Source organism: Lissotriton vulgaris, chromosome 12 (assembly GCF_964263255.1).
Source record: "Lissotriton vulgaris chromosome 12, aLisVul1.2, whole genome shotgun sequence".
Taxonomy (NCBI): Eukaryota; Metazoa; Chordata; class Amphibia; order Caudata; family Salamandridae; genus Lissotriton; species Lissotriton vulgaris.
The window spans coordinates 224,588,483-224,616,253 of NC_141700.1; positions in this window are offsets into that span (position 1 = coordinate 224,588,483).

The window sequence follows — 27,771 nt, forward strand, 5'->3', positions numbered from 1 at the left end:
ATTTAACCCTTGAAACTTACTTCCACCAGACGCACTCTCTAATCAGAGTTTCCATTTCTTTAAAAAAAGACACATTTATTTTTATTGGGACATTAATAAAAAGAAATATAATTAACGGAAGTATGGACATTTTAATTAATGAAACTCTTCCCACCAAAGTTAGAGGGAGTAAAAGGCACTAAAAGTCTTCTAATGTTTTCTTTTATCCTTAAATAATTCAATATATATAACTGTTGGTATTGATTGGACACATAGATCCCCAGATATCTAATTGGGTCAGACTTTGCGGTTTGTGCCCTCCAACAAGATGGAGAAAAATTGAAATCTGTATTGAGGGCTAAAACTTTGGTTTTATTAGAGTTTATTGTATAGCCCCCGATTCCTAAATTCCCTCAATACTACTTATAAATTATCTTTGCAGGGCTTCAAATATAAAATAATATCATCTGCAAAAAGTTTCAACTTAGCCATACCAGAGATTGGAGGTTGAATAGCAGCATTATTTTGCATTTTGATTACAAATGGTTCTATAAAAAAGGTAAAAAGTAAAGGCGAAAGAGGACAGCCTTGTCTTGTCCCCCGGTTTATTTTTACGATACCTGCACGTTTCGAATTTATTACTACCTGAGCCGAAGCCCCCTGATAGATGATAAGTAGCATGGTAATGACCTGGGGAGGGAAACCAAAATGACTGAGAGTGAAAAACAGGGTTTTCCAATTTACCAAGTCAAATGCTTTCTACGCATCGACCATCAGAATACAGGCTGGAAAAAAATTGGTGTTAAAATAATCCAAGGCCTATATTAAAAACTCGGTATTGGTCGCCATAAATCTTGCTGATATAAAGCCGGTCTGGTCTTTGTGGATTGTCTCTTGTGCAGCAAATAAAAAGCGCCCAGCCCATACCTTCATTAAAATCTTATAATCTAGATTTAGGAGACTAACAGGCCTATAAGAATTAACGTCCATTGGATTTTTATCTTTTATTACAAAGGACACGATTATCGCCTCTTTAAAAAATAAGGGTACCAGACCGCCCTTTTTAATATAATTGAATAATTTTTCTAAAGGTGAAATTAATTCCTTTGAAAAAGTTTTATAAAATTCTATGGGGGAGCAACCTCCCCACATGCTTTGGCCCCGGCTGTTGCTTTAATCGACGCCAAAATCTCAGCAGGTTCCACGTCAGATCCTAACTGATTAGTCCGGCTATCTGAGAGTCCAGGAAGATTCACATTAGTAAAATATTCCTGGATAGACTCTTACCCCACCGAGTATTTGGTAGTGTAAAGTTGCTGGAAATGTTCTAGAAAGATCTGTGGGATCTTGTTGTCACCATTAGCTACTTCTAATCTGGTCTTCGGGTCTAACACTTTTGATATTATAGATGCTTCTTGTTTTTTTCTCTTAGAATTAGCCAGTAGTTAACCAACTGGCTATCTTCATAAACCCTTTGTTGATACCACTTGGAACTGCAGATCTCTTCTAGAACAAAAAAATCCCTCAGAGCCGTTCTAGCCTGCTTCAGATGATGAGGATGCAGCTGGATCTGGTGAGCATACTCCTTTTCGACCGCTGCTTGTAATTCTGCTATTTTAAGCCTCCGAAAGCTAGACTGAGCAGTCGAGTAGGAGATTATTTGTCCACGGGCTGCAGCCTTGAACACACCCCACACAGAAAAGGGTTCTGCAGTGTTCTCATTGATCTTAAAATATTCTGTACTTTACCTATTGAAAAATGGTGGACGCTTTAAATTCATCTCAAATTCAGTCCGATGTATTTATGTAACACTACATGTTTTTCTACTTCAGAGCTGATGTAAACTTATATATGTAAAGTGCACCATGTGGAAACTATTAACAATATGCAATTCACCATGAAACAAAGTAGTAAGAAAATTGTGATTTTAAAATGATACAATGTTGGGAAACTAGAAAGAAATATGAGTTGTCTAGTTGTTTTTTTGTACGATAGTGGGATAAAGGGTTGCTCTCTTTAAAAGTGCACTGTACACAATGTAACTCTATGACCATGTTGAAGGCTACAGCTGCAACGTGTCAGACTCACTCTTACACTGTATGGAGAAAATATCAAATTAAATAATAGGATTGTCATGAAAAGACAGAGCCTCGCCAATTACATTCTTCCCACGCTAAGCTGCAGGGTGTGCACCTGGGTTTTTCATGGTGATATCCATACTAATATAAGAGAGCCCAAACCTTTGAGGCGGGTAATCTCAGGAACCACAGCACCAATGACAACACCCAATACAGCGTTGGAAAGGGAAGTTGCAGCAGAAGGACATAGGCTATGCAGACGCCCACCATATACATTTAAAAGGTAAAAGAACCCTGCCAGCAAAGTAGTCCCTTGTGTGCGTGTCTGCGTTGTGCTGTGGGCGTGTGCTGGGGGTGTGACAAACACTGGGGCGTGTGGTACGTTCCGCCCTTAATGCCATGTCTCATATCGTGTGCTAATCCCACCCTGCTTCCTTTAAATACCCATGCACCCCATAATCATAACCCACCCTTACTCCTTAAAATACCCCAACACAATTAAACACTAACCCATCTTAACCCTATAAATATACCCTGTACCCCAAAACCCAAATATATCCCTAAACCCTAAAAATACCCCTGTACCCCCAAAACCCAAGCCTAGCCCTAAACCCTATAAATACCCTGTACCTCAAAACCCAAACCTACCCCTGAACCCTAAAAATACCCCTGTACCACAAAACCCAAACCTAGCCCTGAATCCTAAAATTACCACTGTACCACAAAACCCAAACCTACCACGGTACCCCAAAACCCAAACCTACCCCTGAACCCTAAAAGACCCCTGTACCCCAAACCTACCCCTGAACCCTAAAAGCACCCCTGTACCCCAAAACCCAAACCTAGCCCTGAACCCTAAAAATAACCCTGTACCCCAAAACCCAAACCTAGCCCTGAACCCTAAAAATACATCTGTACCCCAAAACCCAAACCTAGCCCTGAACCCTTAAAATTCCCCTGTACCCCAAACCTACCCCTGAACCCTAAAAGCACCCCTGTACCCCAAAACCCAAACCTAGCCCTGAACCCTAAAAATAACCCTGTACCCCAAAACCCAAACCTAGCCCTGAACCCTAAAAATACATCTGTACCCCAAAACCCAAACCTAGCCCTGAACCCTTAAAATTCCCCTGTACCCCAAACCTAGCCCTGAACACTTAAAATACCCCTGTAACCCCAAACCTAGCCCTGAACCCTTAAAAATACCCCTATACCCCCAAAGCCCAAACCTACCCTGAACCCTAAAAATACCCCTATACCCCAAAACTCAAACCTAGCCCTGAAGCCTAAAAATACCCCTGTTCCCCAAAATCCATACCTATCCCTAAACCCTAAAACTACCCCTGTACCCCATAACCCAAAACTATATCTGAACCCTTAAAATACCCAAATACCCCAAAAGATATACCTCAGTACCCCAAAACATATACCCCTATACCCATACTTACTTTATCCAAACATAAAAAAACATGCTTTTACCATTCATGCATTTACAACAAATTTCGTTGTAAATGTATGCGTGGTAAAAGAATATAAAATGTAATGCCATGCGTTATAATGGCATTGCAGAGTCATGGTACTTTTGTAATGAAAGTATGCGGAGTGATGATATACGGAAAGAAGGTTGCGAAATAATGGGTGTTTACCCTCCCCCCGTAAGTACATTGGTGGCACGGCGGCCACATCTCCAGCAACATACTCATATTTTTTCACCACCCATTTGAAAAATGCACAGTTCTCTCTCATTGATGTCCAGCACCGACATACACTTTTAGACACACCTCCCGCCACAAGTTCTAGAATTGCGAACTTTAGAGCTGGGGTGCTACGTTTGAATCTCGGCATCAGCTCAACATCCTGTGATTCCAGGCAAATGGCTTTGTCTCCCCGTGCCTACCACAAATGAATATGCTCTTCTGTAATGTAAATTGTGCTCATGCCATATTGTCGAGTTTGCGCTATATAATATTGCAAGGAAAAATAAAGTAGGGAAACTCGAGTTCACACACTACTGAACGGGCACTCTTAAGTGCATCAGCAGTGCACTGTGAATCGGAGTGTTTCACAGGCCTGTCACAGATAAGAAATGCTATCTAAACAAAATCCTACAAATCCTACAAAACAATATACTACGTCTGGACGGGCTGCTAGTATATATATATATATATATATATATATATATATATATATATATCCACAGCTTCCGAGTCCCGTTAGATAAAAGGACACAGAGACGACACACCAAGAGAACATAGCACAAATCCTTTATTGTGCACTCGTGGAACAAGGACGACGCGTTTCGGCGTTAGCCTTTTTCAAGTAGCCACCATTTTGCATTTTACACTTTTATAAGTCCATCATCCATGTCTTAATTCAAAAACATAAAAGAAATACTTCAATTGTATGCCTTTTGTTATAAAACAGTCTATGTACATATCAACATTTGTAATTGCATCATATTTTGGCAAATGTTAATGTTAATGTCAAATTTGTAAATGGGACACGGAGAGTGATTTTACTGTTACGGACCGCCACTGTCCTCAGCTCCGCGATCGTGAAGTACACAATCGCTAAGGAGGTCGGGAAATGTAGTATGAACTCCCATAGCTACGGGTTACCAATTGGTTTTGAACCCGTCCGGAAGTTTTAGATATTTGTCAATATTACGATTCTGCTGTGAACGGGTTGGCACACCATAATAGAGATCCTGTGTTGATCAGTACACACAAGGTAACCAATACATTCTACTTCCTGTATCCCGGGAGCTCCCTTGGTTCATACAGTTAAGCATGGACTGTTGCTCCGGTTACGGATTTAACACGCCCATCTGAATTGTGGATTGGTTATACGAGGTACGGCGGTTTGATACTCCTATCAGTTAAGTGTAACCAACCCGTCTCAGCATTTAATCTATTTGAGATTAGATTTCAAAAAGACATACTTGATGATAAGGGAGCTCCCTTCGTCATCATCAATTTCCCTAAAGTAATCCATGCAAAGGCTGGGATAGTGTTAATGTGGTGGCAGGTCTAATGTTCGGGTGCTCATAAATTGTGGATAAGTAAAATGTGAGTTAATACATAGTGAGTTACAGTGAAAATCATAATCATAAAAATTCAAAACATAACATTTCGTTATCCAACATAATCAATAACCGACATATTTTTCTCCTCCGTGAAAATTGTGTTACTCTACTAATGACCATCTGAGTTACAGGATTACTAGCAAGAACATTGCTTTACCCTAGAGATTGTTATACCCATTCTCATATTGATAAGGATGGTCCATTGCTAGAGAGTTACACTACTAAAAATATGCTAGTGGTTACTGTGTACACATATTACTGCGGGTTGGCATCAGCCCTGTGCCATCCTAGTGTTCAAGAGCCTATATGGGATGACAATTCTTCTCCATAATTCAGTCCATTTGGGGTCTTGCTTCCCATATCAATAATGTTTTTGGACTCTTTAATCCTAAGTTGTGCCTCTCGATCTCCACCTCTAATGCTCCTAGGTATCTTATCTATGCCTTTGAACCTCAGGCTCCCATTATTGCTATTGTGGCTTTCTTCATAATTGCGAGCCATTGGGTAATTGCGGTCCTTGTTGTTAATGGCACGTAAGTGCTGTAAGATCCTTACCTTAAGAGGATGCTTCGTGCTGCCTACGTACTTGAGGCGACATGGGCATTCAAGCACGTAGACCACGAAGTCTGTGTTGCAGTTTATTTGGTGTTTGATTGTTCTCATTTGGCCTGTCCCTATCTTGTAATCTCTGCGTGATTTTCCATTGCGATCACATTTACAGTTACCGCAAACTGAAAAACCTTTAGGGATAGGGGGCCACTTATTTTTGGATGGTTCATCTAGGTAACTGTGTACAAGTCTATCCCTCAGGGATCGTGCCCTACGATAAGTTACCTGTGGTTTCGTACCTACAAGTTCCCCAATAATAGGGTCAGAGACCAACAGCTTCCAATCGGCCCTCATCACTTTTTCCAGTGCCCATGCTCCCCTACTGAAGTTTGTAATCATACGGGGTGCATTTGGTTGATTTTTGTTATTGATCTCTTTTCTTTTTTTGTCGCTAGTAGATGTTCTAAACAGGACTTCTTCTTGACTGAGATCTTGAACTTTATTCTGGGCAATTTTTAGTGTTTCCTCATCATATCCCCTTTCAGTGAAACGTTTCAGCATTGCCTTCTGTTCATTCTCATAATCAGTGTCAGTGCTGCAATTGCGGCAAGCTCTTAACAACTCCCCGTAGGGAATACTTCTCTTCAGAGGAATGGGGTGGTGGCTCGCCGAATGCAGCACCGCATTGCCTGCTGTCGCCTTGCGAACAGACGTGTAGTTACATTACCTTCCTTCACCTCAACTGCCACATCTAGAAATTCACAATATGTGTTACTGATAGTATAAGTAAAGCGAAGGTTGAGATCAATTGTTCCAAGATGATTGATGAACTGTTTAGCTAATGTCTCAGGGCCATTCCAAATGATGAACAGGTCGTCGATGTACCTGACCCACATCAAGATGTGGTCAGTGTACATCTCCGATCCTTCTGACCAGACGACCTGTTCCTCCCACCAGCCTAGGAAAAGATTCGCTAGGCTGGGGGCAAAACAGGTCCTCATCGAGGTCCCAGATCGTTGTCGGTATACAGCTTTTTCAAAGAGAAAAATATTCTCTTGTAAACAGTACAACATCATAGTTCTAAGCATAGCATTGTGCTCATAACAATCCACATGTCGACTTCTTAAATAATGCATACATGCTTCCACTCCCTTCACTTGATTAATGACGTCCATACTGATCATATGATAACCATCCTCCCATTTTAGGTCATGCAATCTTTTCAAAAAGTCAGTACTGTCCATGCAATAAGAGTTCAGGTTAAGCACATATTCTTTTTGATATATAGATCCAAGAATTTGGAGGTATTTTCCAATAAACCCCCATTGGAGGACACAATTGGACGCCCTGGTGGTGTAGTGGGGTCCTTGTGGATCTTCGGGAGAAAATATATACAGGGAATGCATGGATTGTCTTTTTTCAAAAATTTATATTTGCCTGTATCTAGTAATCCTGTATGGTACCAGCCTCCAAGTAATGTATGATAGTCTTTAATAGTTGCTCCCAATTGATCACTTCATAACATGTGACATCGTTTAATTGTCTTGTTGCCTCCGTTTTGTAGTCCTTATAGTTCATTACTACAACGTTGCCCCCCTTATCGGAGGGCTTGATCACAATTGAGGCATCCTCCTCCAGCATTTTCAGGGAGGTTCTTTGATCTTTAGTCAGGTTATCCCATTTTGAGTTTTTGAAGTTTTTTCGTGTTGTCTTTAATTCGGTTACCATTACTTGACTATAGGCCTCTATCTTATCATATGGGACATTCGGATTAAATTTAGTCTTTAATCTTAGGCCACTGTGCTCTATTTGTCTGTTTGTTACACCACATGCCTCTAGAACCACATGGTCGCTTCTCTCATCTTCGTCTGCAATTTCCAATTGATACATGTCTCTTTGGAGTTCAATGTCCTGTACCTGTAAATTTACATCTGAGGATCCCATCATGATGGTTGTTTTAGATTTGGTACTGGATCTCATTGCATATAATTTCAGCAATTTAAATTTTCTGACATACAAAAAGAGATCTACTCTTGTGTCAATATAGTCCAAATTGACACTGGGGCAGAAGGATAATCCCAGTTGCAGCACTGATATTTCCATTTGATTTAGCACTCTATTCGAGAGATTTACAACTGTTTTATTTTCTCCACTGTTGTCAACCGTAAATTTGCACATTTTGTCGTTTCTGTGTAGTCTTTTCAGACGTCTTCTTCTTGTGCTGTTCCGCGTCCTTTGCCTCTTCCTCTTTTTGCGTTCTTCCCTCTGGATGCCTGTCCTCTGGTTTGTACCCTGTTCTGCTGGCCTTGGTCGTTCTTCTGTTTGAGGATTACGAACTCGTGATGAAAGGTCAGAGGGCGTATCCCTAAAGGGATCCTTGTGGTGCGGTCTTCTGCGTCTGTGCTTATATCCGAGCTTGACTCAGTGGATACTGCTGTCGCTTTCTTGTTAGCCCAATTGGCCCTTATGTATCTAATGGGACTCGGAAGCTGTGGATATTAAGAGTAGCGGCTGCTACTACCGACGACATCAGCGGTGATTGGTTGTGGATCGCTCGAGCAGCACTTTCGAGCGAATATATATATATATATACATATATATTTTTTTATTTCTACTGGGCTTGCGGTTGCCAGTAGCTAGTTAGAGTTAGGTCTGCTTTTCACGAGGTGGAGAGTTTTTTGGTTCGCTAATAACTGTCCCATTTGACGCATCTTTACCAAACATTCCAAAAACAAAGTTCATCCACCCCAGCTCCTTCCTGTGTAGTTTCGGGGTGATTTGTCATATGGAGGCGAAGAACAAAGGGGGGACCCAAAATGTAAAACCTCATTGCATTTTCTAGAGACTTTTTAGGCACAGCTACGGAGAAACTGCTGAATGAAATTACACCAAATTTGGCAGGAAGCTAGACCTTGGTCTGCAGCTTGTGCTCTTTGTGATTTGGAATAAATCTGTTTAGTAGTTTTTGGAATTTGAAGATGAAAAATAATTGTATATTTGTCAGTTGGCTCACTAGTGTACCGCAGGTGTCCCGTGAGAGTGCAAAATAAAAAATGGAGGATTGTGATTGGTCAAGAAGCTTGTTTTTTCTATAAGCCTTCATGCTCTCATGGAAGCAAGAGACTCCCATGAGTCCCGCGAGTGCTCTAATTGACTGGCTACTGAAATATTGGAAATTAAATGGCCACTGTTATTGGTTACTATGAAAAATTTAAGTACTATCCCCGTAGATTTAGGGGAGGAGGTGTCTAAGGGATAACTAATATGAATGGGTTTTTACCCAATTTTCATGATCTGGCTGGAATCTTGCCGGATCGTGAATGGTAAAAAGGAGTAGATGAGTTCTCTATACACTCTATTGGTAGGAATGTCTATTGTGGTCCTTGTATTGGAGATGAAGTGTGTAAGCAATAGGTAATGCCATGATTAGAAGGTTAATTCTTTTTTTGAACTGTTACGATCTTGCAAGACTCTCGCAGGATCATGATAAGCAGAAAAGAGTAGATGATAATGGAATACATTCTGCTAGTCACACTACACTTGTTACTTTAAGGAAAAGATAGTGTATATCAAACTTTACTATTTAGGGTTATTGGTTTGAGAAGAGTTGTGAGTAGAGTTACGGCTCTTGCTACACCCTCTTGTGCTCACCCAACATCTGAGATAGAGGTCTGAAAGCGAGTTAAGATCCTACCCACAACCTACTATGCACACCCATCATCTGAGACAGATGTCTCAGTGGATTGGCTAGTTACTCCTCATACACCGTACTATGCACACCCCTTATCCGAAAGAGACATCTCAAAGGAGAAGCCAGTACCTCCCCATACTATGTACATCTGTCATTTTAAAGGTGGGTAGGAAAGGAAAGGCAAGTCCATCCAATCAACCAACTACACACACCCTTCATCTAAGGGAGAGGTCGGATAGGAGAGGGCAGTCTCTCCCCCCACACCCGTCATCTGAGACAGATGACTCAGTGGAGAGACTAATCACTCCTCATACACCATACTATGGACACCCATCATCAGTGAGACGTCACACAGGAGAAGCCAATCCCTCCCCACACCCTACTATGTACCTACGTCATCAAAAAAGGGGTCTGAAAGGAAAACCCAGTCCATCCATTCAAGCTACTACAAACATGCTTCATCCAAGGGAAAGGTCTGATAGAAGAGGGCAGTCTCTCCCCACACACAACTACACATACCCGTAATTTGAAGAAAGAGGTCTAAAAGGAGAGGCTAGTCCATCCTCACCCTGTACTATGCACACCTGTCATCTGAGAGAGATGTATGACAGGAGTGGCCTGTCGGTCCCTACACAGTACTACTCACACCCATTATCTGAAAGAGACGTCTGAAAGGAGAGGCTAGTCTCTCCCCACACCCTACTACGCACACCGGTCATCTAACAGAGAGGTTTAAAAGTTGAGGCCAGTCCCTCTCCACACCCTACTATGTAGGCCTGGGTAGAGCTTGTCGAGTTTCACTCCATGGAATTTCTGCTGAGTTACCAAAACACTCCACCAAATTCCGAGGAGTTTCAAAAGAAGGTGGAGTTACTAGCTCCAGTCCAAGTCTAATGCTTGTGAGGTCCTGTTAGCCCTTTTCTATGAAGAGGCAGGGAAAGGGGATGCCCCCACCTCTGAGAGCTCCAGGGATGAATTTAACCTGCTTAACTCAGTGTCCTAGAGACATCCCATGCAAGCCATAGCTTAGCTCCAGATGATCTCCGACACTGAAATAGAGGCAGAACTATATTCAGCTATGATTAAGAGCTCAGTTTGTTATGTTTATGGTTAAAATTACATGCGTACAGATGCTCACTACTCTCACAATGAACATAGTGATTGACAGAATGTTTTACTACACTACCAAGCAAACACTGGGGGCCTGAGCACAGTAGGTAAATTAGTGCAATAGCTCATCTGGGAATCCCACCTCTCTGATCACATCTTGAATGTTGGCTGCTGGGGCACTGGAAGAAGCGGTAATTAGTGGAGTTTGAGTGGGCATGGTCTGCCAACCTGTGGCTGCAGACTCCAGGGCGTGCACAGGCCTGGGCTTCAGGGCAGGAGTATGCGCTTCTCCTGCTGTCAGCAGGACTGGAGTGGCTCTCCAGGGATGCTGTTGGCGGTGCTGCTGAAGAGTTTCCCTCACACTTTCTCTCACTACTGCTCCAGTGCAGACTCTGCTGCTTTGGCTCTCTGATAGTGTGAGTGTCTCTCAAGCTCTAGGCGTGTACACTATACATGCTCTCGAGCTACCAGCTGGGGCATGCACCCACACGCCAGAGTCAGTTTCATTAAATATTCACCAGAAAGTATCATTTGATTTGTATACACGGACAGAAAGGCTGCTCTGGCTAAACCTTGGGCCTGAACCTAAACAAACTACCATGACTTAGCCATTCTGGTGCTTTACAGGGGCTGCTTGTATTGGTGTCACACTGGCACCCGAACAACATTTGGTGGCTCTCTGATGACTTCAATACTGCCTGAACTCGTCCTCCTGAGCCCGCTCTCCTCTGGTGAGTTCTGAGACAACAACCACCACAGCAAAACAAAAGGGACAGCAACAGTTTAGCACCCCATTGCTGCCATCGTATAAACCTGGAACAAGGTCAATTGTGATTGGCCTGAGATGTGGCCAGTTGCGGTTGTGATTAGTCCGCTGCATGCCTGTGAGGGTAGGGACTCAGAGTTCAACTCCTAATTTCTAAAGCAGATGAGCTGAGCACCGGTACACTCCGCCAAGCCTCAGAGCGCGGAGTCCAAAATACTTTGTGAACTCCACCGACAATGCGTAATTACCACCCAGCCCTACTATGCACACCCATCATTACAGAGAGATGTCTCAGAGGAGATGCTGGTGTCTCCCTCACACCCTACAATGCACACCCCTGATGTGAGAAACAGGTGCCAATGGATACGCCAGTGTCTCTCTACATCCTACTATGGATACCCATCATCTGCGAGAGGGGTCTGAACGGAGATGCCACTCTATCTCCATACCATAGTATGCTATCTATCAATTAATACAGAGACCTCAGTTGCGAGGGGAAGCCCAGAAGACACTCTACTACACCCTACCATGGAGAGTCCAATACTTGTTATGCTTACTATGGAATAGTAAGGTCATACATGTGAGGTGTGTACCTTCCCTACCCTACGACGCATACTTTGGAGCGTGGGGAAAGATGTGAGTGGAAAGGATGTATCTCTTAACACCCTATTCTACACACTGGTTACCTTCATGCAAGGTCCCACTGAATAGGCCAGACTCTCCCAATAGTCTAGTATCACAGTTGTTAGGCTGTGGGGTGGTGTCAGTGAGATACAAGTGTTTCCTTACACCATACTGTGCACCATTGTTATACCGTGAAAAGGTCTCATTTGAATGCCTACTTTCTCCCCACACCCTACTAATGCGTACTATATGGCGTAAGTACTATAATAAACTAAAGTGAAAATTCTTCTAAAAAACAAATGTTTTCGATCTCACAAGACTTTTGCGAGATCGTAAATAGAGTAGTGATTAAACTTTTTCTCATAATAAAGTAAATTAATGAGTATCAATGTGTGGTATGTACCAATGTTCATCTCAAGCAGATAAAACAATTGGGGTTTTTCCATAAATCCAAGTGATTTATTTTTCTCCATAATTATATAATGGATTGCATTTTTTTAAATAAGCACACTGTTACTGTTCTTTGTATATAAATTATAAATAATACTACAACATGATATATTCAGTGTAAATGCAAAGTTCATTACAAAAGTATGATCTCGCCAGAGTCTCGCAAGAACAAACCAGAAAACCCTGCCCCCTCTGACTACACTTGAGGGATTACCTGCCTTTCTCTCATGAGAGTCTCGCAAGAGCTTCAGAGAAGGGGGAAACATTGTATAAACAACATAGATGATGAAACTATAGAATAGTTCAGAAAAGAGGCATTTTGGTTAACAGTTTCAATTTTTTTTAATTTTTGGGGATATAGATTTATTTTTTACAAAGGGTAAGAGAAAAACATCAAATTGATGTGTTGAACACAAACAGCATCTCTTTAAAAACAAAATTGAGAAAAACGTACAAAAAAATGATCACAAAAAACAATAGGTACTTTCAAGGGGGGGAGTTGTGCTCTTGAGCAAATTTGTCCTGGGCAGGCCTGCTTGTCTCATATGAAAAAACGATCCGCTTGCATAAGCAGCAAAGTAGCACTTTATTTTTTTTAAAACAGGGTTATTGCTCATCTGTACAGTTAGACCCTGTGGAGGCTCAGTATCTCTTGGTGCAAAAGATGTTTTCAGGTAGTTGGTTTGGAAAGGTGAGGCGCTTTAATTTGAGTACAGTTTAATGCTGTAATGTCTAACACTGGGTGACAATAATATTTTGTTAAATGTATTCAAAATATAAATATCCACATCTAATATTCACAGCAAGAACTCATCAAGGACAACATTAGACAAGGTAGGAAGTAAAACCTTTAAAAAAAAGTGTATAATAAATGTTTTTAAAAAAGCAGAGAAATAAAAAACAAAACAAAACCCTAAGGTATCATTTTATATGTTGTTCACAGACATTTTGATAGAATTATATGTATTACCTACTGTCAGTCACCAGTAGGTGGTTATAGTTAGAACCTAGTTTCCATAACTATGGGTCCGGTTCACAATTCTTGACAAAATTTCCAAAACTAGTGTGCCAATCACTTCAGGCCCTGTCTGGAAAGTTTTGGGGTTATTCCTCAAGAGGGGGCCAAGAAAAGGGGAGGGTCCCAAAACATGTTTTCTCAATGCAATTTCCCATAGGGATATTTTACACAACTACAGCCTGAACCGCTGAACATAATTACACCATATTTGGAATGAGAGCCAGATCTTGGTCCAGAAAGAATGCTTTTTTGTAATTTGGTGGAAATCTGTTCAGTAGTTTTGGAGTTATTAAAGAAAAAAGATTGATGTTTATCGAGCTAAGCAGATCCACTGCAGAGAATACTACAAATCCATGTGACAACAACAATGACGTGATTGGCTGGCCGCAAACTGAGAAAAATGTTGAGACTGCCATTTTGTGAACTGGGGCATGGTTCCCGGGGCCGTAAATAAAGTATAGATAGGATAGAGGTATCCAGACCCCATGGGATCGATTGAGGGGTCTGTGAGGGACCGCTCATGGACAATTACTGTTTAAAACATTTAGTTTAGTTGTACTCAGTGCAGCCCCCACATGTGAATCCATGGCATATCTGTGGACCCAGACTCCAACGGAAATAAAAGTTATACCCCTTGCAGACCCACTCACAAACACTCTTCCACAACCACTCATACACCCAGTAAAACATCCATACAGTCACTCACACACCCGTACAATCACTGATACATCCACTCAGAGACGACCCAGAGCACCACTCTACACCCACACAGCCACTCACACACCCATGCAACCACTCAACCACCCACTAGGAGACTCATAAAACTGCTTGCACACACATTTACACTCATACAGGTATTCACACACCCACTTACAAACCCGGACAACCATTCATACATCTACTCACAGGCACTAACACTCCCACATACACACACATACAGCCAGTAAAACACACAATCACAGACATACACAACCACGTACACACCCACTCACATACCTAGCACATATTCACACATATTCACACAACTATACACACACCCACTCACTCACTAACCCATGCAGCATGTCTCACACCCAGAGACCCAAAAAGCCACTCATACACCCATTCACACACCCATACAGCCACTCACACACCCAGAGGACCATTCACATGTCCACGCACAGGTGGACACAGGCACTCGCTCACCCATGTACACACTTATACAGCTGGTCACACACCCTCTCACATACCCTCACAGTCACTCGGAATCACACACCCATAAAGCCACTCACACACCCTTTCACATTCCCACACAGCCACTCACTCACATACCTACTCACATACACACCCACTTACACACCCATGCAGCCACTCACAGACCGACAAAACCACACACATGCCCATTCACAGACCCACATAGCCACTTCCATACACCAATTTAAACACCCACTAGCACACCCACTCATAAAGCTACTGACAGACCTACATCCAACTCACTCACATACCTACTCACAGTCACACACCCACAAAACAAACTCAGACACCCATACAATCACTCACATACCCACTCACAGGCCTACAAAACCACTCACAGACCCACACAACCACTCACACACCTATACAATCACTCTCATACACCGTTGACCCTGTCACCAGGTAGGTCGCCCCCCTAGCCACCGCGCGGTCCTCCTCGAGCCGTGTGCTGCGCTCCGCCCGCTGGTTTCCTCCTGCATTTCTGTGCCTGTGATTTCGCCATTTTTTTCCCCGCTGTAAGTTCGCCGCTTTTACCCCTGTTTTGTTTCTTTAGTATCCCCTCGTTCCCCTCTTGCCTTCTGTTCCCATTTTGTTTTGTTCTCTTATATTTTATTTTGTTGTCTATTGGTCTTTCCCCTCGCTCCCCCTTGCCTTCTGTGCCCCCCGCCTCGCCCTCGTTTTCCCGCCACTGCTCCCTGCGGCCCCACCCCTCGATGCTCCCATTCGCCACCCCGCTCCCACCTCCCAGCTGCTCCTCCCTCCCTCAGCCCCTCATATGGAGGCCGCACGGTGGTAAAGGGAGCGACCGTTGACCCTGTCACCAGGTAGGTCGCCCCACTAGCCACCGCACGGTGCTCCTCGAGCCGTGTGCTGCGCTCTGCCCGCTCTGCCTGCTGGTTTCCTCCTGCATTTCTGTGCGTGTGATTTCAACGTTTTTTTCCCAGCTGTAAGTTTGCCGCTTTTACCCCTGTTTTGTTTCTTTAGTATCCCCTCGTTCCCCTCTTGCCGTCTGTTCCCATTTTGTTTTGTTTTCTTATATTTTATTTTGTTGTCTATTGGTCTTTCCCCACGCTCCCCCTTGCCTTCTGTGTGCCCCACCTCGCCCTCGTTTTCCCGCCGCTGCTCCCTGCGGCCCCGCCCCCCGCCCCCTGACGCTCCCATTCGCCACCCCGCTCCCGTCTCCCAGCTGCTCCTCCCTCCCTCAGCCCCTCATATGGAGGCCGCATGGTGGTAAAGGGAGCGACCGTTGACCCTGTCACCAGGTAGGTCGCCCCCCCTAGCCACCGCGCGGTCCTCCTCGAGCCATGTGCTGCGCTCTGCCCGCTGGTTTCCTCCTGCATTTCTGTGCCTGTGCTTTCACCGTTTTTTTCCCCGCTGTAAGTTCGCCGCTTTTACCCCTGTTTTGTTTCCTTAGTATCCCCTCATTCCCTTCTTGCCTTCTGTTCCCATTTTGTGTTGTTTTCTTATATTTTATTTTGTTGTCTTTTGGTCTTTTCCCTCGCTCCCCCTTGCCTTCTGTGCCCCCCGCCTCGCCCTCGTTTTCCCGCCGCTGCTCCCTGCGGCCCCGACTCTCCCATTCGCCACCCCGCTCCCGCCTCCCAGCTGTTCCTCCCTCCCTCAGCCCCTCATATGGGGGCCGCACGGCGTTCGTGCAGCGGACGCGTGCAGCGAGTGCGCCGATTGTGCGCCGAAGGCGCGCCAAAGGCAAGCCCGTCTGCGCTTGTCCGTGCCTGGACTGCACCCAGCGCCAGACCCCCTAGCCCCCGGCGATGCCAGACCTCACGACAGACCTACGACGCCGCCACCCTCAACGCACTCAACGACGGCCAATCCCCCGCCTGCTACCGAGCCACCCCGAAAAGCACCCACGGACCCTTCCCCTGCCAAGCCTGCAAATTCACCTGCCTCCGGACCTGCACCGCACCCGCCAAGCCGAGCACCAGCAGCAACCACCTCAAGTGCATCCTGCTCAACACACGCTCCGTCCACAGACACGCCGTGGAACTCTGGAACCTGCTCGACACTACATCTCCAGACATCGCCTTCCTCACAGAAACCTGGATGAACGCCTCCTCAGCACCCGACATCGCCATAGCCATCCCGGACGAATACAAGATCACCCGGAGGGACCGCGTCAACCAGACTGGAGGAGGCATCGCCATCGTACACAAGAACACCATCCGCATCTCAACCAACTCCAACAACACCTTCACCGCCGCCGAACGACTCCACTTCCAGATACTCACCGAGCCCAAGACAACCCTCCGAGGAACCCTAATCTACAGACCCCTGGGACCACGCTCACAATTCAGCGGAGCCATCGCCGACTTCATCAGCCCGCACGCCCTCGCCTCCACTGACTACATCCTCCTAGGGGACCTCAACTTTCACCTGGAGAACAACAAGGACCGCAGCACCACCACCCTGCTGGACAACCTCTCCAACCTCGGACTCAAGCAACTGGTGAACACCCCCACCCACTACGCCAGCCACACGCTTAACCCTGTCTTCTCCTCCAGCAAGCACATCTCCTTCAGCCACTCCACCGGACTACACTGGACTGACCACAGCTGCGTCCACTTCAGCTTCAGGAAAAACATGACCCACCACCACCCACAACAGATTCCTCGCCAGAGCTGGAGCAAGATCACCGCCGAGCAGCTCTGCACCTCCCTCTGCCAGAACCCTCCCGCCAGCACCACGGACTTCAACGAAGCAGCCAGCAACCTCACACAGTGGCTGACCGCCTGCGCCGACGACCTTGCACCACTAAAGAACCCTCCCAGCAGGCCCGGCAGCAGGAAAGCCCCCTGGTTCACCGACAAACTCAAGGACTCCAAGAAGAACTGCCGCACCCTCGAGAAAGCCTGGCGCAACGACCAGACCCCAGACAACATGACCGCCCTCAAACACGCCACCCGCAAACACCACCAGCTGATCCGCACCACCAAGAAGACGGCATTCAAAGAATGACTGGACAACAACGCCCACGACAGCAAGGAACTCTTCAGCATCGTCAAAGAGCTCTCCAACCCCAGCGCCGGAAACAACTACATCACCCCCTTGCAAGACCTCTGCGACTCCCTCACCTCGTTCTTCCGTCCCAAGATCGCAGACAAACACAACGGCTTCAGCGCACCAACCACGCATTCAACCGCCGTACCAACGCCCCCCACCACCACCCTCTGCAACTGGACCCCAGTCAGCACCGAAGACACCACCCGCACGATGAACACCATCCACTCCGGATCACCAACCGACCCCTGCCCCCACCACATCTTCAACAAGGCCGACGCCATCATCGCACCCCAACTACGGGACATCATCAACACATCCTTCCACACTGCCACCTTCCCGGAGAGCTGGAAGCACGCCGAGCTCAGGGCCCTCCTGAAGAAGCCTACATCAAGAACTTCTGCCCCATCTTGCTCCTCCCTTTTCCTGCCGAAGTCATCGAGAAGACCGTCAACAGACAGCTCGCCGCCTTCCTCGAGACGCATGGATCCCTCGACCCTTTGCAGTCCGGTTTCCGATCCAACCACAGCACCGAAACTGCCCTGATCGCAGCCACCGATGACATCAGATCCCTGCTCGACAACGGGGAAACAGCAGCCCTCATCCTGCTGGACCTCTCTGCAGCGTTCGACACTGTCTGCCACCGCACCCTAGTACAGCGCCTCAACAACATCGGAATCCAAGAGAAGGCACTGGAGTGGATCATCTTGTTCCTCGCCGGAAGAACGCAGAGAGTCCGCCTCCCCCCATTCAGATACGAGGCCACCGAAGTCATTTGCGGCGTTCCACAAGGATCTTCTCTCAGCCCAACCCTCTTCAACGTCTACATGAGCCCCCTCGCAGCCATCGCACGCCAACACAACCTCAACATCATCTCCTACGCCGACGACACCCAGCTGATCCTCTCCCTCACCAACGACCCCGCCACCGCCAGAACCAGCCTACAGGAAGGGATGAAAGACGTCGCCGAGTGGATGAAGAACAGCCGCCTGAAACGGAACTCAGACAAGACGGAAGTCCTCATCCTGGGATCATCGCCCTCCACCTGGGACGACTCCTGGTGGCCCCCTGCCCTGGGCACCACTCCCAAGCCAACGGACCACGCACGCAACCTGGGCTTGATCCTGGACTCCTCCCTCTCGATGACCAGACAAATCAATGCCGTCTCCTCATCATGCTTCAACACCATGCGTATGCTCCGTAAGATCTTCCGATGGATCCCCACCGAGACCAAGAAGACCGTCACCCAGGCACTCGTCACCAGCCGACTGGACTACGGGAACACCCTCTATGCTGGAACCACAGCCAAACTTCAGAAAAGACTCCAACGCATCCAGAACGCCTCCGCACGACTCATCCTGGACATCCCCCGACACAGCCACATCTCCTCCCACCTGAGAGACCTACACTGACTCCCCATCAGCAAGAGGATGACGTTCAGGCTCCTCACCCATGCACACAAGGCGCTCCACGACCTGGGCCCAAGTACCTCAATGACCGCCTGATCTTCTACACGCCCACCCGCCTGCTACGATCGACCAGCCTCGCCCTCGCCGCCATACCACGCATCCACAGAGCCACCGCGGGAGGAAGATCCTTCTCCTACCTGGCAGCCAAAACTTGGAACTCCCTCCCCATGCACCTTCGACTAACCCAGGACCATCTCTCCTTCAGGAGGCAACTCAAGACCTGGCTGTTCGAGCAGTAACGCACCCATCTCCCCCAGCGCCTTGAGACCCTTCTGGGTGAGTAGCGCGCTATACAAATGTCATGATTGATTGATTGATTGATACACACTCACAGATCCACAAAACTACTTATACACCCACTCAGAACTACAGCCACTTACAGACACCCACTTACACATCCACTCACACACACCCATACAGTCACTCAGACCTACATAACCACTCACACACCCACAAAACCACTCACACACTCATTCACAGACTCACACAGTGACTAACACACCCACAGCCACTCGCACACCCATACAGCCACTCATTCACCCATACAGCCACTAACACACCCACCCACAAACCCACTTAATACCCTCATAACCACTCACAGACCCACACAGCCATTCACACATGTGCCCCTCCCCCCAAAAATGTGCCGGGCCTTGGGGAATAGGGTCCCCACGGTCGATATTGGCCAGGGAAGAGGGCTGCATGCCACCTCCCCATTAACTATAGTGCTTGGGATGGGGTCCTTGGGACCAACATTGGCTTGGGAAAGCATAGAAAGGAAATAGAAATAAGAGAAGGGAGGAAGGAAGAAGGAGAGAAGGATGAGTGGGACCGAAGAGGGGGATAGAGGAGATCATTAAACGGAAAAGAAAGGCCAAAGGGGTGGAGATAGGGAAGGGTGAAGGAAAGATGAATAGAATGAGGATTTTGGAGACCCATAAAATACATTGTTGTAGCAGGTGCAGTGACACCAGGGTATTGGATTTTAGTACTGGGTGGGGTGGTGTCTTCTTTCATCACTTGCATTAGGGCCCAGGACCCTAAAGCTACGATACTGATCCTGGGAGTCCCATTTTTGAGCCTTTTGCGAGGAATGTTGGCCAACATGCCTCAGGCCATTACAAGTAGGCTACTTCCAGCTGGGCACAAATATCAGCTCCCCTAACTAAGATCCTGAGACTTGTCGGCCCACTCTTGGCTGAAGGTCATGGTCAAGAACTGGAGCAAGATGTCAACACGAGGTTGATTCTGTGTGAAACAAAATAGCTAAGTGCACATGAAACAGTCTGTAGACAGATACTATAACAGACAACAGACTGACTTATGACTGACCGTGTGCAGATGTACTAGCATTTTAGAGGCATAAGCCTGATTTGTGTCTGACATTGCCACTGTCCTTTCATAGGCTCAGGCCTCACATCTGGCTCACTCTGTCACAGCCGTATTACACCTTAAGAGCCACACCTCAGGTTCTGATTGACCTTCTGTAACTCTAACTGCCTTTTGGAGGTACAGTCCAAGTCGGTCCTCCTAGTGCTTTGACTGAAATAGTTTTGTTGATTGCACTATAGGCCAGAGTACTTAATTAATTGACAAGCTCTTTCATTTAATTGTCCTGGTGCATCAACCACTGGACAATCGTCTCAATCATATGAGGCCTACTCAAACATCCTGTGAACTCATGTCTTTTTTTTCTTCTTCCAAGTTCCAAACATGCCAAAACTTCCATGGCAGGATCCGGAGGCGAGGATTATGTCTTCTTTCTTCATTTATTTAATCAATAGCAGCCGTTACCTTGGACAATACCAGCAAAGAAAATGTCCTTTCTCATCAACCCAGGGAAAGAAGTGAGTAAACACAAACTAAGTCCCAGTCCAATCAGGAGCCGTCTGCCTCATTGAGGCATGTTGTACATCTTCTCTTGCCTTTTTTCTTTGCTGCTTGCAGCTGAGTGTAGATGGGTTTCGGGACTCCGGTCCCCCTTTGCTTCTTGTTTTTCTGTTTTACTATGTTATTTTAGCAGCTGTTTGCTTAGGCTGACATTAAGGTCTAGTGCCGCTGAGCCTTGCGGCAGCGGGAGCACAGTTTTCGCACCACTCACAGCCACACTGTTATCTATTTATTTGTTCTCCCTCGTGTGAGGGCTTCGGAGCAGGCGAGCGGTGGTCTGCAGGCGGCTAGAGGGTGCACACCACCAGCACACCTTTCCTGAGATGCTCTGTTTCTCGCGGAATCACGGAGAGGAAGGTACATCCGTTTCTGTCAGAACTGAGTGCCTCCGCCCATGGATGCAACAAGCTTTCTGTGCCCCCGCCAGCCTGGAGCTTGACACACTGCGGGGCAATGGGGCCCGGGGGGATCCCGTGTCAGCCGGTGTCCCCCTGGGATTGTTCGCGCGATTGGAACAATCCACGTCAAGGGATTGTGGGTCAGGCTTGGATCGCGGGCGGGGGCAATCAGTGAGGCGCGCGCAGGCTGAGGAGAGCGGCGCTGAGAGGAATTATACGCAGCTTGTCTTTTTGTGTGTTGGCACGAATTCTGCAGGCTTTGTGTCGCAGCAAGTGTAACTTTGCTGCATATTAGCGGTAATTTTTGCCGTTTTCTGCAGAATGTCGGCGGAGGGTGTGCAGGAGCAACGGCCGAATTCTCAAGGGCCTGAGGTGCCTGTGGCAGTTCTTTCAGGAGCGCAGAGGCCGAAGAGGACGGCGTCAGACGGTGTCCTGAATGCGGTGGCAGCATGCAGAGCTTTCCGGGGACGACAGGCCAGCTACTCGGTCCCACCCCACACAGGCAAGTCCAGTGGGCGCAGGGGAAGGGCAGCAAGGAGAAGCCCAGCTAGCAGGCTGGTGTCCAAGAGCTGTCCAGCTTTATCTGCAGCTGCTAGGAGGCGACTGGGGGGGGGCACCACTTTCACAAGTGAGGAGGCCTTTGAGGCAGTCAAAGGGAAAGGGGGCTGCACGTGACACTGTGGGGGCCCCTGATACATTGTCTAGTGGTGGGGAACTTGGCATCTCTTTTGCACCTCACATGGTTGATGGGCCCAGTCTACACAGTCAGCCGTGTTTGGGCGCTGGTGCCCTGCGGCCGCAAGCTTTGTCAAGGGGTGTTCGCCCCCCTGTGGATTTGGCCCCTCCGGTTCCTGCAGCAGTTTTGTCTGCCCCCCTTGTGGACTATGCTGTCAATAGCGATGATGAGGATGACTTGGAGTTGTTAGACTTTGCAGGCAGTAACCAGTCTGCTTTTGGGGACTTTTATGAGGAGGAATGCGAAGATGGCCAGGTGTTGGAGTTTCCTACAGCTGTTTCTTGCTCCCAGAGAGGTACCCAGAGAGCTGGCAGACTGGCAAGGCGCACGCAGAGGCGGCAATATGTTTTGTGTGACTTAAATGACTCTGACAGGCTCCATTTTTCGCCCAGGCCCCAGCCTTCAAGGAATAGTTCTGGGGTTGCTTTGGTCCCGGACTCCGAGGAAAAGTTGCATGTGTCAGCAGATGTAGCGCCTGTATTTCCTATCTCTGGCACATCTTTTTCTCATCCACAGGTCTCATTTGAATCGCCTTTGGGGCCGCAGAGAGGTCAGTGGGTATGGGTGGAGCACTCTGCCCCTATGCAGCCTGGGGCGGGTATTCGTGGTCAAGTTCCGGCAGCTTCTTCTGGTAAGTCCATGGCTTCTGTCACGAGCGGACGGAGGTTGATTCAGCGTTGGCGAGCCACGGCGACACCTAGCACCTCGGGATGTTTGCGCTCAGTACAGGTGCTTGCTTCTGCAGAGCTATCTTGTCCAGGCGAATCAGGTGCGGATTTTGGAGCAACGGCCAGGTTGACCGAACTGTTACCTGTGTCCAATTGGGAGACATATGATGGGGGATTTGGGGATGGAGTGAGACCGGGTACCAGCAAAGACATTTTGCAGTTGAATGTGGCAAAGGAGTATCAAAATGAAGCTTTAGACTATGCTGCTGATGATCTGGTGGTGGGAAATGTCTTGGAAGGTGATGATGTTTCTCTGTTGCAGGTTCGGAGACGCCCAGCAAAGGGCGGGGTTTCCAATAATTGTTCTAGTCTTTTGCAGAAGTCAAGAGCGGACTCCTCTGCGGTTCTTGAGCGGAATCCGAGTTTTCAGCGTCGAGATGACCTTCCAGATTTCTCCAAGCGGGCGGCCCAATTAACTTCAGGTGAGCCTTGTTGGTGGGCAGCTTGGTCTGAGCCAGCGGTGGGTCCTCAGGTGGGGGGGGGGGGAGGGAAGGAGTCGGGCGGGTACTGACAAGTCAGGCAATGCCAGGAGGGAGTCTGTTTTGGATGTTCCACGTGCAATTTCGGGTGGGAGGGATTCCATCATACCGCCTTCTCGGAGCGGCACAGCTGTCTCATCTAATGTGTCTGGCTCTAGTGCTGGACAGAAGAAGTTGCCTTATATGGGTTTGGCCATGCCGCTTGGTATACACCTTTCCGACATGACTAGACAGCGTATTTGGCGACACGAATTTGTGGATGTGTTTAAACTGTTGCATAGGGACATTCAAGCTAAAGAGGGTTCCAAGGAGGAGGAGTGGGAGATTGCTCGTAGGCCACGGGTTCCTCGCGCTATAGAGAACTGGACTGCTGCATTTTTAATTTATGCTAGTGTATACTGTGAAAAATATCAAGACAGGGCGGTGTCCTTATTTAAATATATGGATACCATACACAAAGCTTATTTGCAGTTTGGAGGATATGCATGGCTGAATTACGATGAGGAGTTTAGGGCGCGGGTGGGTTTGTTTCACGAAAAGCCATCGGGGGAGGTGGATCAGGAACTTTGGCTACAGTGGATGTTGGTTGCACAGCCTAATGCTACCCTTCACACTGCAAGTGGTTTGCCTATTACCTATCGGCCGTTTCTACAGCGTCCCGCCCACGCAGGGGCGGGTTCAGTTGGTAGGGGACAACTGCCTCCCTTGGGTGCCTGCTGTAACTTTAACAGAGGATCTTGCATTAGACAGCTCTGTAGGTTTAAACATGAGTGCTCCCAATGTGGTGGAAAACACGCCGTTACTCAATGCATTGCCCAACGACCTGTCGGTGGGACAGGGAATTTCCAAAGAGGGGGTGGGGGGGCTTTTCCAGCAATTATGCCAAAGGGCTCCTACACCCATTAGGTTGCAGGCTTTGTTGCCATGGTTGGAGCTTTACCCGGATTTTGAGGCAGCATCAAAACTATTTTTTTTTTTTTAAGGTTTCAGAATTGGCTATCAAGGGCCGCGTTCTTTGCGATGGTCGGACAATCTGAAATCGGCCAAGGAGCTCCCTCTTATTGTTCGGAAGAAGCTGTTGAGTGAGTTACAAGCTGGTAGGATAGCAGGACCGTTTACACATTGTCCCTTGACCAATTTGATTGTGTCACCTTTGGGGGTGGTGCCCAAGAAATCGGTTGGAGAGTACAGATTCATTCATCATTTATCATAGCCCGAAGGTCAATCTGTCAATGACTATATTTCTTCTGATGATTCCAATGTTTCGTATGCGTCTGTTGATGATGCACTCCGTATGGTGAGACTGGCTGGAGTTGGGGCTGAATTGGGTAAGTGCGATGTGCAGTCCGCTTTCCGTTTGATTCCGATACACCCCACAGATTTTGAGCTTTTGGGAATGTATTTTGATGGTGCCTTCTATGTTGATAGGGTGCTTCCCATGGGTTGCTCGATTTCTTGTGCCCTTTTTGAGATTTTCAGTACTTTTTTGCAATGGTGTTTTGTGCAAATTAGTGGTCATCAGTCAGTTTGTCACTATTTGGATGATTTTTTCTTCATTGGCAAGGCACAGTCAGGTCAGTGTGGCAAGGCAATGCAGTTCTTTCAAGGTTTGGCAGAGGTTTTTGGTGTCCCACTGGCTCCTGAAAAAACGGAAGGGCCTTGCACTCAACTCACATTTTTGGGGATTGAGATTGATACCACGGCCATGATGGCCCGCTTGCCACGTGACAAGCTTTTTGAAATCCGTTCCTTTTTGCTGGAAATTCTGGATGAGACAAAGATTGAGCTTCGGCAAATTCAGCGTTTGCTGGGCTATCTCAATTTTGCTTGTCGGGTGGTGCGTGCAGGAAGGTTTTCCTGTAGGAGGCTTGGCATGGCAATGTCTGGGGCCACCCTTCCGCATCATCGCGTTCGGCTTTCTAAAGCTGTCAAGGAAGATCTTCAGGTGTGGTTGAGATTTTTGGAGGATTTTAATGGAGTTTCAATCTTTTTTTCTGGAAGATGACACGATTTGGCAGATACAGATTTTCTCTGATGCTTCTGGTAAGAATGGTTTTGGCATTTTTTGGGAAGGACGTTGGTGTGCGGAGATTTGGCCGAGCAGTTGGTTACAGCAAGGTCGCAGTATTGCCTTTTTGGAACTGTTTCCTTTGGTGGTGGCTTTGTTTTTTTGGGGGAAGGAAATGCGTGACAGATGTGTGTTGTTTCACATTGACAATTTGGCTGTGGTCCACCTTATAAATAAGCAAAAGACCTGCGGGTGCTTCAGCTGTTACGGCAATTTATGCTTCAGAGTTTGAAGTACAATATTGTTTTCAGGGCCCGGCACATCCCAGGGATCAATAACTCAATTGCGGATGCTTTGTCTCGTTTTGATTGGCAGACATTTCCGGGAGATGGCGCCAGGAGCGGATCTATGCAAGACTGCCATTCCGCAAGACATCTGGGTCCTGGGGCACTCCGAATAACCGACCTGGTTGAGAACTCTGTTGCGCCTTCCACCAGTCGCAGTTATCGTCAAGCCTGGTTTGAATATGTATCTTTTGCTGAATCTCATAGAAGTTCGGGGCTGGTTCTAGGGAGCAGATCTTTTATGTTGCAGTTTGTCTTACATTTGATTAATAAAGGTCTGTCCCATACTACTATTGCAGGGAAGTTGGCTGGGGGTTCCTTTTATGGTCAGTTGTTTTTGGGGCAGGATTTGGTTACAGATGTTCTCCTGAGGCGTATGTTGCAAGGTTTTAAGAAGGAGTTTTGTCACAAGGCGCGTGTGCGGGAACCAATTACTTTTGACCTGTTATGATGAAGTGCTACTGCAATAACATGGGTATCAAGGTTTTGTGCCATGCAAACATCACAGGTAAGGATATGGATCTGTTTCGCCAGGATGGGGTTCATCTTTCTGACTTGGGTCAAGCCTATTACTTGTTGGAGGTGAGGGAGTTTTTGTCTGCTTTCTGGGGTGACAATCTTTGGTGCTCTGCTAAACGTGAGATTTAATTCTAATGTTCTTTCTGCTCTGTTCAGGGGAGGGGGGTTGGGGACCAGGAAAACTCGTTGGTTTTCCTGGGTGGCGCCTTTTTGGGGATGGGATGGTCAGGAGCGGGCTCATCCTTCCCTATGGGTGGGGGGGGGGAACGAGAAATTGGAAGGAGGAAATAAACCAGGGCATTGTTCTGTTCATTGGGGAAATTGCTGATGCAAGGTTTGTGGGGAAGTTTGAAATATTTGCTATTTAAAGGTTTTTACATAAAGAATGTTTTAATGTACAATGTTGCATGGCTATACTGTTTACCTGTCTTAAATAAAGTGGCCTTTTATGCTAAGAAAATTTAAAGGTGTGGATTGTTCTTGTTGCGCGAAGTTGTTTAGGAGCACGGTCTCCTATGAGGCAGACTCTGCCCAGGCTTCTGTATATAAGCTGAGCCTGTATTTACCGTGAAGAGTGATCTGGTCTGCCTGCCCTCTCATAAGGGCTGTGTGTACCTCCTGTGGGTCTGACATAGTGTTGGGCATTTGTCCACCCCAAATTAGAGCCTGCGGTCAGTTTGCCTGCTTTTCTTTTCCCCTCTCTGGAGGGCCCTTCACCCCAAGATACAGGCATATTATTAGGCCCCACCCCCCATTTTGGTTTTCCTGTTATCCCTCTTACCTGGTGGGTGGCCACCCAATCTACAGCTGGTCCTTGATTACTGTTACTATGGAGGATTACAACTAATATTATGAAGAAGAGGAGGGCGTTCAGTACTTTTCGGTCACAGATGATTGCTGTGACGCAGTAGATGGCTCCATTGTTAAGGCGGTCACAGATGCAGTGCCTCTCTAGAGAGGAAACTCATTGAGATGGAACAAAGATGCCTTCAACCCGTCGCACCGAGGGAAGATCTACCTGGGCCCTCAGCCCCACAACCTCTGGAGCAGGCCACTGCCCCCCCTGGGAATCCACACAAACGCTCACACTATTCTGGAGTAGATATGGATGCCTTTGACAGGCTGAAGCCAGCCTTCCTGGGGACTAATCTACCCACACCCCAACGTTTAATCCCCCTCCCGTACCCCCGCACACAGAGGAGACTCCCTTACAGCCATCCCCATTAGACGGCTCTCATAAAGGATCAGAAGGGGATTCTGATCAGGACAGGCCTTGGAGACCCACGCCCCATCCTTCTGTGCGGCCCAGTGCCCTTGCATGGGATCCAACTGACTCCCAGTCGGATCTACTGGATCCGGAGGACCTTGTGCACCCCCGCTCATCAGAGTGGTTTCCTTGCACTAAGGTGGCTAAGTATGTCGCCAGCAAACTCTGCAAACCCATTGATCAGGAAGTAAGGAAACGCCTCTGGGCTGAGTGTTCAGTCTGTCTTTGGAGGGAAAGTGGCTGTCACCCGGTAATAGACGTGCGGATGACCACTTTCCTAGCCAGATATATCAAAGACCCTAAGAAGGGCAGCGACCGCTCCTGGCGGTCTTGCC